Source organism: Chinchilla lanigera, unplaced genomic scaffold, assembly GCF_000276665.1.
Source record: "Chinchilla lanigera isolate Chin_1 unplaced genomic scaffold, ChiLan1.0 scaffold00077, whole genome shotgun sequence".
NCBI classification, from domain to species: domain Eukaryota; kingdom Metazoa; phylum Chordata; class Mammalia; order Rodentia; family Chinchillidae; genus Chinchilla; species Chinchilla lanigera.
The window spans coordinates 10,411,249-10,423,023 of record NW_004955478.1 but is presented as its reverse complement, the minus strand read 5'-3'; the positions used below and the strand labels follow the sequence as shown (position 1 = coordinate 10,423,023).

Sequence of the window (11,775 nt, the reverse complement as noted above, 5' to 3'; positions counted from 1 at the left end):
GTGCAGCCGGCCCCGGCGCGGCGGGCCGATCCGCTGACCCCGCGCTCCAGCCGCCGCTCTGCTCGCTCCCGCCGCGGCTCGGGCGGCGCGGCCGGCGCCTGGAGTTCCGGAAAGTTGCCAGACTACGTTTGCGGCGTGTGCTGGGTGAAGTTTGGGGGCGGCGGGGCTGCCCGCGGTGGTTGAGCCTGGGAAGGGGTTAGGGAGTCGGGGGACTGTCGCCGCTTGCCGGCGCCCGCGCTCCCCAGCGCTCTCGGGCTCGCGGCTCGGCAAGGAAGCCGAGGAAGCCGCCGGAGGGGGAGTGGGTGGGCCTTGGCGTAGCCGCTGGGCAGCCCAGCGCCAGGCTCTCCCCAGCATCACCTCGGGATCGCGGGGCTGCAGGGTGGGCGAGAACCGCCGGGGCCGCAGATACAGACACAACTCAGACCAAGTTCAAGGCGTTCAAAAGCGAGTACGTGCGAAAGATCCGAGTGGATTTGGGGTAGGGGTGTGGATGGCTGCATTTATTCTTCAGTCAGTTATTAAATCAACTGTACATTTACCTGCTCACAACGCGGTGTACCTCAGCCACTGCTGGCTCCTCCCGTGAGACTGCCGGTTAGGGAAGCTTCCCGCTCTCCCCGTCTCCAAATATTGACCGGTTGTTTTAAAATGAAAAATGGAAAAGCAGGAAGATTGAGCACGTTGAACCCGCATCGCTTCCCCAACCTGTGACCTGAGGGCTGGACCCCTGGGTTGTTTTCTGTGTGATCAAGGGGCTGAGCAAAAGAAGGAGAAGAAAATTACCCAGAGAGGTTACATGGAGGGCCCTGAGTGTGAGTATTTTCCAAAGGCTTACTGTGCACTGAACATTAGTCTTAATTTACAGCCAGTTAAAGCTCACTCTTCTAGTTGGATTCAAAAGATTGAACTCTGGGTATTTTTTTCCAAGTTTACATGGAAAAGGTAAGCATTCTTTCTCAGGCCTTTCTTAGAATTATGTGCAAGTCTGTGTGGAATTATTACATTTTCCTAGAAGAAAAGAAGTCCTTTGTTATTCTGCTAGACAATGGAGTGTGTGCTTCTTGTGTCTGGCATGCTAAACTCAATAGATGCCTCTTAATAACGAAGAGCTGGGCATGGTGGCACATGTCTGAAATCCCAGCGCCCGGGAAGCTGAGGCAAGAGGGTTGCATGCTAGGGACCAGCCTGGGCTACATAATGAGTTCAAGGCCAGCCTGAACTACATAGTGAGACCCTGTCTCAAACAAACAAAGGAATGAACGGAGCATTTATATAGCATGTACAAATTGCCGGGCATTGGTCTAGCTGCTTTGTAAATATTGTCATCTACTTCTTAGAAAGGCCTGAGAAGTAGGAGTTATTCCTGAGGAACAGGGAAGCTAAATAACTTCTTCAGGGCCACACAGCCAGTGAGGGGTGGAGCCAGCGTTCAAACCCAGCCACCCTGACCCTAGCCCTTGGGCCCTCCTTGCACTAGCTTTTACTAGAAAATACTCTAAGCCATGTAAGCCTCACCCTGAATCTCTGCCAGATGAAAGCGCAGGTAGTTTTGTCAGCTTGAAGGCCTTAAAACTGGGTGATTTACAGTTACTCCCAAATCCAGATCTGTCCCCATAAGTGAGTGCTGGGAAAGGATTCACTCTTGGGACTGTAGTGTGGACTTCACCCCGTACTAGTTACAGAGTATGGGGGAGAGTGTGTATGAGAGAGAGAGTTAGAGTGTGTGTGTGTGTGTGTGTGCGCGCGTGCACTCACACATGCCAATGAGGAGAAATGGTGCATGTGCGTGTTCATAGGTGAAGAGGTGACAGACAGGTAAAACACTTTCTTCCCCCAGGGGAGGGCCCGGGATCTGGCGCCTCTGTATGACCCCCCTCCACCCGCTGCTGCCCCCTGGTTCCCCGAGAGCAAGCCCTATGTCTTGGTGACTGACCTTGAAGGGCAGAGAAGGCCAGATCTACATAGGCTCCTAACCGAGCCCGGGTGCTGAGGGAGCTGGTTTTATTGCCTTGGTATTATTATAAAAGCAATTTAGCAGCATCGGGCAAAGTTTGGAAACCAGAGAGGGCAACTATTTCTATCCCACCCTCCTAATACACTGCTGTTGCCGTTTTAGAAATAACCCACAAGGGGTGAAGTCCACACTGCACACAGGTCTGGGCACAGTGCTGACCACTGGGCAGCCCTCTCACTCCTGTGGCACAGCCTAAGTCTGTCCTGCGTTGCTCCTGAGCCTTCCCAGGGAGATTGCCCTGGTAGTATAAGGCCCGTGAGTGGATTTTGACATCCTCAGATAGGTGCACATTTGGGCCATTCGCAAGTTGCTTCTTCGCAAAAATAACGTGGGGCCCATTTTTTAAGGTGGCTTGAGGAGGGCAAAAGATTAAGCCAAGGTAGGGCCGTAGGCTGCGGTGGGTGGGGTGGGATAACTGGCATCGCCAACTGTTAGAATTTTTTTCAGTACTGGAGATTGAACGCAAGGCCTTCAAACTGAGCTACAGTCCCAGCCCTTTTTTATTTTTTTACTTTTAAAGCAGAGTCTCACTGGCTGGATGTGGTGGCGCACGCCTATAATCCCAGCACTCAAGAGGCTGAGGCAGGAGGATCACTTCGGGTTCAAGGCCAGCCTGGGGTACACAATGGGTTCAGGACCAGCCTGAACTACATAGTGAGATCCTGTCTCAAAAAAAAAGACAGGGTCTCACTAAATCGCTACGTTGCCCAGGCTGGGTTCAAACTTGTGATCCTCTGCTCTCAGCCCCACAGAGTGCTGGGATTACAGGTGTGTGACACCATGTTAGGCTCGGCCTTTTGGATTTGATAACAGCCAGCCCTAATGGGTTGGCCCTGTTCTCAAGGAGCATGTAGATTGTGGGAAAGCGGGACACTGACCCTGAGCCCGTGATGATGAGCTCAAGTGGAAAATCCATTTCATCCCCTCTGACATTTGGCTCCTTGGAGAGCGGCAGCAGCCAGCTGAGCTCAGCCACGCAGGAGGAGTTTGAGGGTCCAAAGCACCGTCTGGCACCACGCCAAGTGCCCAGGATTCCTTTCAAACCCAGGGACCTGAGTTCTGCCCATGGTGTGGTCTAGAAGAGTTGCGGGGGTGGTACAAGTTGATAAATTCAGCAGCTAAAGGGATAGAAAGACCATCAGTCTGGGAGTCAGCAAACCTGACTTTGGTCTGAGCTCTCTCTCTAGCCGGCTCTGACTCGGGCTGGGTCGCTTTCCCTCTGCCCGCTGCCGGTTTCTATGTCTGTAAACAGGGCTGTCACACTAGACTCCCTGTTATCTTTCAAGTCACTGTGAGAGGCCTGTGTTTCCAAAGATGCCTTAGGGCTCTAATCTTACATAGTAAGAGCAGGGTGCCACTGATTGCATTCCCAGGTGAGGGATCTCAGTACATGGTACTCGGACCTAAGTACTCTTCCCTGGGCCTCAGAGTCCCTAGCTGCCTCTCACGCTCCACAACCCTCTCGCACATGTCTGCAGACTGAGTGGACGGCTGGGCTGTTGCTTCTCTGCTCAGCATGGTAGAATTGGAGCGAGCCTGCTGCTGCTCCCATGGGACGCAGATGTCATGTCAGAATGCAGAAGGCTGAGAGATGCCTAAACCACCCTAGCAGAAGAAACATCTCTGGTGCTGAAAAGATGAGAACTGCCCGTTGAAACCACCGTGGTTAGAAAAAAAAGGGGAAGCATCCAACAGCCAGTGCAGCTCTCCAGTGATCTGAAGGCCCCGGAGGAGCGGAGGCTCAGCCCTGAGGTTCTGGCTCCACTGCGATCGGGAAAGGGCAGGGCGGCCACCGTGATCCTGGGCCCTGCCTGTTTCCTCCTGGGGGAGGAGGGCTGGGCCGGGTCTCCCAGCTCTGCCTCCACCATGGCCACTCACGGCTATATAGAAAGGGAAGGTGGGCCCACTGGGGAAGTCAGGCCAGACAGAGACTGTAGCTGCACTTTTATAGGCAGAGAATGAATTCGGGAATTATAAATGATTCCTATCTACTTAGATTCTTGGAAGCCCTTGTCCACAGAGTCCCTTGCAAGTAATATCTCCAAGTCTTTTTAAATGTTTGCCTCCAGACTTGGCCTTCTTGGCCAGCTGTCTCCCTGTGCACCCAGGGTGGTAGTCAGTGACCCAGTGTGGCAGTCAATATTGTCATATGCTGCTAGGAAGCACAGCTAGAGCAGATGTAGCTTGAATCCTAATCCTGCTCTGAAGCACTGGGGGAGTTGGGTAGTTGTTCTGAGCCTGCATTTCTTCTTCAGTCAAAGGAGGGGATAAATCATAATGACTTCATGAGTTGTTGAGTATGAAGTCAGGCAATGTCACACAGTGGCACACAGTAAGTGCTTAGTAAGTATTAGCTATAGTAGTCACTTAGTAAATCTTACCAATTTTCTCAGTCTAAAAAAGACCATCGAAAGGAGTGGTGAGGAGCTGGGGGCAGAGGAAGCATTCTTGATAATGTAGGGTGTCCTGCTGCCCCAGAATGCTTTCCACTGTCCCTGGGGAAAGGGGTGGGGCCACCAGCCCACAGCTGAGCTCAGAGGACAGAGGACAGAGATGCCTGCATCTGTCCCCAGAATACGTCTGACATGTGAAAACATTCGTCAGTAAAAGTAGAGCTCTGTAGGGAGGATAATACAAAATTACTAACTCACTGATGCAAACGATTATTTTGAAAACAACTAACTGGAGTCTATTAGGCAACAGACGATTAACCACTTATTTTCAGAGTAAATGGTGTCTGTTTCAACATTGTCAGGAAGGGAGGGAAGGAGGGAGCCCCTGCGAATGTGGACAAGTGGTTCCTCTTCTGTGAAATGGGCCTGTCAGGACTTTGGTCAGGAGGACAGGTCCCCGGACCGCTGATTTGCATGCTTTAGTTAAATGGGTCCTTTGGCAGCTGCCTACCCAGCAGCCATGGAACAGTTTGGGGGACAGATGAAGATGTTTGTGGAGGTCCTTTCAGTCCTACAAACACAGGCATTTCATACCCTGGCCCTCCTGGTCCCAGGGAGCAACTCCCAAGTTGCCAAGAGGTGGGGTTTGTGGAGCACATACCGCTGGCCCCCCAACCCGTCACCCAGGTTCCAGGAGGTCTGGTCTGAGCAGGTGAGCCTAGGTCAGAGCTCAGAAGAGAAACTGGCCAGACTAGTTCAGCTGCTTGTGGCTGAAGGTGGGGGGCACCCCTCGAGGCCGGCTGGCAGCTCTGGTCCGCCCTGCACACTGGTGAGCGGTCTTGAGGCTCTCACGAGCACAGAGAGAATCTTAGTCAAGGCTTTAAGTGCTGGGAGGTCAGGAGTGTAGGAGAATTGGGACAGCTTACTGGTCAGCGTCCCTGGCAGATGCATAGACCCCAAGAACTGGAAGGTTACCCGCCTGAAGGAGAAGGGCTGGGCGGAGAGGAGGCTGCAGTGGTGCCAGCCATGGGATGGCATTTTCTTCTCCTTTTCCCCTTCCCTGTTTTCTCAGCCTCCTCAGCAGGCTGTTTGAAGGTCTCAATGGTCTCCAGAAGGCCCCCCCAGCTCAGAGGAGCCCGCAGCTGCCTGCCACTCGCAGAGCAGCCCCTGCCCCCGTGGGGAGCCGCTGGGCGGGCGGCTTGTGGCAGGCAGAGGTTGGGAGAGGGAGCGAGGCCGGGAATGCCGCCTGGGCTTGCGGGCTGCAAGAGAAAGCCTGGCTGTGGTTGCCTAGAGAGGAGGCTTTGGTTGCCTGGGCAGGGGCTTGGGGAGGTCCGGGGCGCTCCAAGGCGGAGGGTCTCCCAGGTTCGGGTGTCTGTGCCCTCGAGGCCGGGGCAGCAGCAGCAATCCAGCAGGGTGCCGCGGGCTGCTGCGGGAGGGTAGTTTTATTACAGACGATGCGGGCCTGCAGACAGGCTGCCAGGGAGCAGGAAACGACAGGTGATGTAGGGATGGAGACCATGGCCAGAGCTGGCAGGGAGAGAGAAGGAGACCTGGGCGGGTGTGTTTCCTGGAAACTGCCTCTCTCCAGCGCTCACAAGCCCGCCCCATTCTTCTCCCCCTGTCTGGAGCCTTCCTCGCTGTCTCCAAGAGCAGGGCTGCTCAGAGGCCCCCTGTGTGGTGCCGAGGCCGCAGATACAGGGCGTAGAGAGATCCCCGTCCCTCACTCCATCGCCACCACCTCAGGGCTGGGCCTCACCCCAGCAGCAGGTGCGGAAGGACCGTAGCCCGCCATCTATGTGGTCTAACTGCTCCCTAGTAGGCTCCCTCTGTCTGTCTCTTCACACACGCACACACACACACATACATGTATGTGTGCTCACTGGGGAGTGAGCCACTTATACAGTGTTTGTCGCCGTGTCCCCTGCCCGCCACACCCTTGGAGGTGACCTCCACTGGTCACCACCTTTCTTTCCTCTCAACCCCGTTAAACTCGTGAGCAGGTATAATTACGTGCGAGCTCGACACCAGGACAGGAGGCCTGGCGCCTGGAGGGGCAGCTGGGCACCCAGGGGCCATGGAGCCAGCACTGGGAATGGGTAGCAGGCTGGAGAGCCTCCATGTCCTGCCCTGGCCGCACATACCTGCTGGGAACCTTAGCAGCTGGGATACTGCTTCCTATGCCAAGACAGGCAGGGCAAGGCTGGCCGGCGAAGGGAGCTGGTCACTGTGTCGTGGGCTTGGTCTGACACCTTCCATGCGCCTCCCGTCCCCTCTGTGTGCCCCTTCCCTTTGTGCCAACCAGCTTCTCTTGGCCAGGTGCACAATGGTTGACCCCACTGAGTCCTCCTGTCCCACTGTACAGGTGAAAAACCAGACACTCTTATACTCCTCGCCTCTGCCCTCTGCCTGCCCCACACTGTCTCCTCCTACGCCCAGGTCTCCCCCACCAGCGGAATACTGACTTATGCCTCCCCATGTCTGGCTACTCTGTCCCTCCTGCCGTCTCCCCATCTCTGCACCAGTTTCCATCTGCCTGGCCTACCGAAGTCTTCCAGAACCATCTCCGCTCCTTCTCCCATGTCGCCCTTTGGTCCAACCCCATCTCTCTGTGGGTGCCTTTGCTTTCTCCTTGTCTCCTCCCCCTGCTGTGAGCCACCAGCTCCCAGGGGAGCCTGAGCTCTCCAACATAGGACTACCAGCCCGCCAGTGCATTTCCTCACAGGCGGCTCAAAACACTACCGAGACTGCAGAAGCACACACATAGTCACCTGCGCCTAACTAAGCTGTCACTCCCACCATCGATTCTGACCTCAGCATGGGTCAGGAGGAGTCCTTTAAAAAATAAAAACAAAGCAAGAAAACCTCTTCATGCTCAGCACCTAATCCAGAGCGGTGCACACAGTAGGTACACAATGGATCCCAGATTTGGTGGAAGCCCTGCCCCTCCCTGCTTCTCCTCCCACTGAATTTCTGTGAATACAGAGGTGCTGTGGTGACAAGAGCCACAGATGCCAAGCTAGACACACGGGGCCCTGTCCTCGGCACATGGGCTGAGGCGCAGTGGTTTCTGCAGGGCTCTGCTGTGGCCACCGCTGAGAGGTTCCAGCCGCAGCCTGGGGTCCACCCTGTCTCCATGGCCCCGGGGTGTTGGTGCACATGCCAGGACGGCAGCGTGTTGCTTCATGAGGGATTCCGGGCAGAGCTGGGGAGAAAATCGCCAGCGCAAGGTTAGGATCCAGGCTGAGGAGACAAAGGGGCAAGAAACTTCTTAGAAGCTAGGGGGGTCTCAAGGCGCGGGTACAGGTGCTTTAGCCCCCAGGGAGGACCGTGGGGAGCCTTGATGGCAGCCCGGGGTTCCCTCCTTCGCACTGGTTTTGCCAGTTTCAGGGCAGGAGGAGCAGGGCAAGGCAGAGGGGGCCCAGGGTGCCAGGATTCGTGTCTTCTCCACGGTATCTTGTCTTTCAGTCCGCGTTGAATCCTACTGCTCTCTCTGGGCGGCAGAGGGGCAGCCTTTAGGGTCCTTTCTCGCTAAGACCAGGCCCACGGCTTGGCAGTATACGCTGCTGATGGGCTGTGAGACGTTTTGCTCAGGAGTGGAGGCACTCGTGTGCGCCCTCAAGGGGGGGTACCATCCTTAAAACTGACAGGATCGCCGCCGACTCTGCCGCTTCCTGGATGGGTGACCTTTGGCAGGTTACACAGCCTCTCTGGGCTTTTTTGTCCTCTTTACTGGAGCAAGTTGGAGAATAAAGGAAGAAATGTTTGTGTGCTGAGGGGCCTGCCCCCACTGGAGCTCCCAGAGGGACCTACTCTTTTCATGGGTGGCGTCCCTCCCCCAGCCCTGAGGCCCTCCACACTCCTCCCCCGACCCTAGGCTTAGCCGTCACTAACCCGCCCCCACGAGCTAAGCCATCCCTGAGGACCCAGCGCGGCGCCCTCTGCTCCAGCTCTTGCAGTCTTCTCAGACCAGCTGTGGGAGGACGGTGGGGATTTTCCAGTTCCAGGCAGACTGGCCTGTGTCCTTCTGAGCAGGCCGCGCCGCGCGATTCACCTTGTGAGTCTGACAACATCCGAATCGGTCTAGACCCTGTTCAAGGAGATGAGCTTATTGACAACTTGCTTGGGTGTCACAGCAAGGACAAATTTACTTTGAGGTTTCCAAATGCTTGCTCTCAAGTTTTGCGGACCAATAGCAGACAGTTTGCAGGGGGCAAACCAACCAGTCTGACCATCCCAGCTGCCACCTGAGTAGCGCTCATCTGAAGCCCTCCGTCGGGGCCGGACTTCGCGGCCTGGAGTCCCCGGTTCACTGCGTGCATCCGTCTCTTGCCATGCCCTCTCTGCCTGTGTATCTCCATTGCAGGGACCTGAGCGGTGCTGGAGCTCTTCCTCGCCGCTGAGACTGGGCTGATGGATGTTACATGGGTAACAACGTCTAAGAGAAGCAGGAGAAACCCCTCGTCCTACAAGGGCTCACACAAAGTTCCCATGACTCGGCCCCAGCCTGGTTCTAGCCCTCGTCCTTCAGCTCACCCGAGACAGAGGAGCCCAGCTTCTCCAGCGTGCAGAACAGGCTCCGCCTCCTGCCTCGGAGGTGTGGACCCTGAGGCACTGTGCGGAGAGGCTGCCACCCCCTCTCCCAGTGGCCACACCGGCAGGGCACCCTTCTTGACTTTGCTTGGTCTCCCTGGCACACCTCACCCTGACCAGCCAGGACCAGGACAGCGCCAGGGAAAGGACCTCCTATCTGCCCAGTTGGCCAGGAGGGGCCCCTCCTGTCAGTCTCCTGCCGTCAGACTGAGGCCAAGAGGTGGGAAATGACTGCTCAAGGTCACGCACAATTTACCAGACACGAGGCAACTCGGGCCTCTTCCCGTCCGGAAGGCTTCTCCCTCTGTTCTCCCGTTCTTTCTGCGTTCCCCACCCGCATCCCGTATAGACAGCAGGCAAGTGCCTTCAGCACATGGAGATTTTCCAGGGCAGGGTTTCCCGTGGTCAGCACTACTGACGTTTGGGGCTGTTCTCTGTGTGCGGGCTGCCTTGTGCATTTTAGGGTGGTGGGCAGCACCCCTGGCCTCCACCCACTCAATGCCCGTAGCTCTCCATCAGTGATATCCAAGAATACCTGCAGTCGTTGGTTCTCAGTGTTCCCTGGGGTGCACAATGGCTCCCCACGAGGACCACGGGGCTCGCTCAGTTCATCCCCAGCTGTGGTGAGCATTAAAAGTGTTACGATTCCTGAGCTTCCCAGGGCCTACTGAGCCCACACCTCTAGGGTGGGTTCTGAGAAATGGAATTTTCTTTCTCCCAGCTCAGAGGCCAAGATGGGCTGGATTTTCTCATTCACTTTTACAGGCAAAGAAACAGAGGGTGCAGTGGTTATGTCTAACTTCTGCCCTAAATATCTGTCCCCTAGTCCTTATGCTTCCTTGCGTGATCTTGAGGGTCAGGGGCTTCTCCAGGAGAAGCACTGCAAACGCTTAAGGCGTTTCTGTCAGACGGAGCCTGCTTCGCAGCCTCTGGCGATCTCCCCTTCCCTCCAGGGCCGCTTCGAACCCCTTTGAGTGCCGCTCCCTTCCACTGCAGCACCCGAAGGGCACCCCCCACACGCACTTAGCACCAGCAGCTGAGCTGAGAGCCCAGCTGGTGGTGTCACCTGTGGGGCTGGCGTCCTGACACCTCAGTTCTGTTTCCTGCCGCCTGAGGGAAACTTCCAGGTGTCTGGGAGCCTTTCCCAGCTCTGAGCTGCGTGGCTCCCAGGGACGGGCTCCAAGCCCGTGCCAGGCTCCCAGCCTCTCTGTGAGAAACCGACTTAGCCCTTCTTAGTCCGTTCTGCTGCAAGGCTGTAGTGTCCACCTCCCAGTCCCACCCTCCACTGTCAGGGAGCCAGGCTGCAGCCAGGAGCTAGAGGTCAAGAGGCAAATGAAACCCAGACCTCCCTCACTCCTGAGGGCTCCAAGCTTGTGAAGAAGAGGGTGGAGCAGGGGAGAAGAAAGAGCCAGGGGTCGGGACCGCTCCAGCCCTGTCCTTGCAGTCACCATGGTAACAACTGTGGGCAAGTTACCATGTCTATATGCATCAGCTTGTCGCGTGTGCAAGGGTAGATGGCAAAGGCTTCAATTTGGGGGGAGGTTGAGAGGACTGAGCAAGAAAATTCAGAGTTTGTTATTGGGCAAGCTTTCAGTGGGAGCAGAAAGGAAAAATGGAAGGAGGGAGGGAAGGAGATAGAGGGGGAAGAGAGGGAGAAAGGAAGGGACAGAGAAAAGACTGAGAGATGGGAGGGAAAGATGGGGAAAGAGGAAGGAGGTAGGGGAGAGGCAGCAGCGAGGGCCCCTAAGCTCACATCACACCAAGAGAATGAGTGTATGAGAGGCAGGGAAGGAGGCAAGACGGGCCAGGCGGGAGCGGTGCTCCGAGGCCCCCACCTCCACGCCCGTTAAATCCAGCTCGCGAGGTGATGCTACGCCGCTTTTGCAGGTGGCTGCAACTTCCTGGAAGCAGAGTGGTGATGGAGAACAGGTGAACAGGGACAAGTGTGGGACAGAAAGACAGTTGGGGAGGAGGGAAGGAAACAGTTTTCGTAGAAACAGGTAACGGGTGGCTCGTGTTTGTGCTCACCGCGCATGCGCCCGTGCTCTTTGTGTGCTGCACGCACAGGAGTTTGGAGTGCCCGCGTTTCACCGGTATTACTCCCATTTACAGATGCAGATTTCAGTGATTTGCCCGGGGCCACACAGGTAGGAAGGTGCAGATAAGACAGTGCAGCACGGATCTCTCTGGCCCAGAAGTGAGATGTCTGAATTTCTGCCTCCTGTGGGTCCTGGGACCAGACCACGCTCTGACCTGGGAGGGAACCCAGGGAACCCAACACCTTTTTCACTTCCCATTGAGGAAACCGTTGGGAGCGGGGAGGAAGTGACTTGCCCACAGTACCCCAGCAAGTCTGTCAGGGTCAGAAGAGGACCCCAGCTCCACCCTCCCCACCCCGAAGCACTGGTTCCTTCAGGACACCATCCTGGAGGATGGTCATGCTGGGAGCAAAGACCGGGAGGAGGAGGGTGCCCTGGGCAGGAGGAGGGGAGAAAATGAAGAAAAGAAGTGAACGTCGGATTCCCCGTGGACCCGTTACTGGACCCCATGCTCTAAGGAGTGAGAACACGCAAACCCATCTGTTCATACATGCACTCATCTATTCATTCGCTCACATGTATTGGGGCCTAACTGTGTCATCCCCACCGAGGGTACAAAAATAGCCAAGCACAGACCTTTCACAGGATCCTGTAACCCAAAGGGCATGTTCTCGGATCCTTAAAGGGCCAAGGTAGACTGCAGAGCTGGGGATGGGTGAAGCAGGTGACCGACAGGTGC

General features: G+C 56.1%; 1 long non-coding RNA gene across 1 annotated transcript; it reads right to left on the bottom strand.

Moving 5' to 3' along the window:
- Positions 1–7,567: 7,567 nt before the first annotated feature.
- On the bottom strand, positions 7,568–11,024 carry LOC102016474. Its single transcript, XR_263715.2, has 3 exons — positions 10,833–11,024; positions 8,299–8,842; positions 7,568–8,136 (listed from the first exon to the last, which is right to left on the bottom strand). It is a non-coding gene; the product is annotated as an uncharacterized LOC102016474 (long non-coding RNA).
- Between the last annotated feature and the right edge of the window lie 751 nt (positions 11,025–11,775).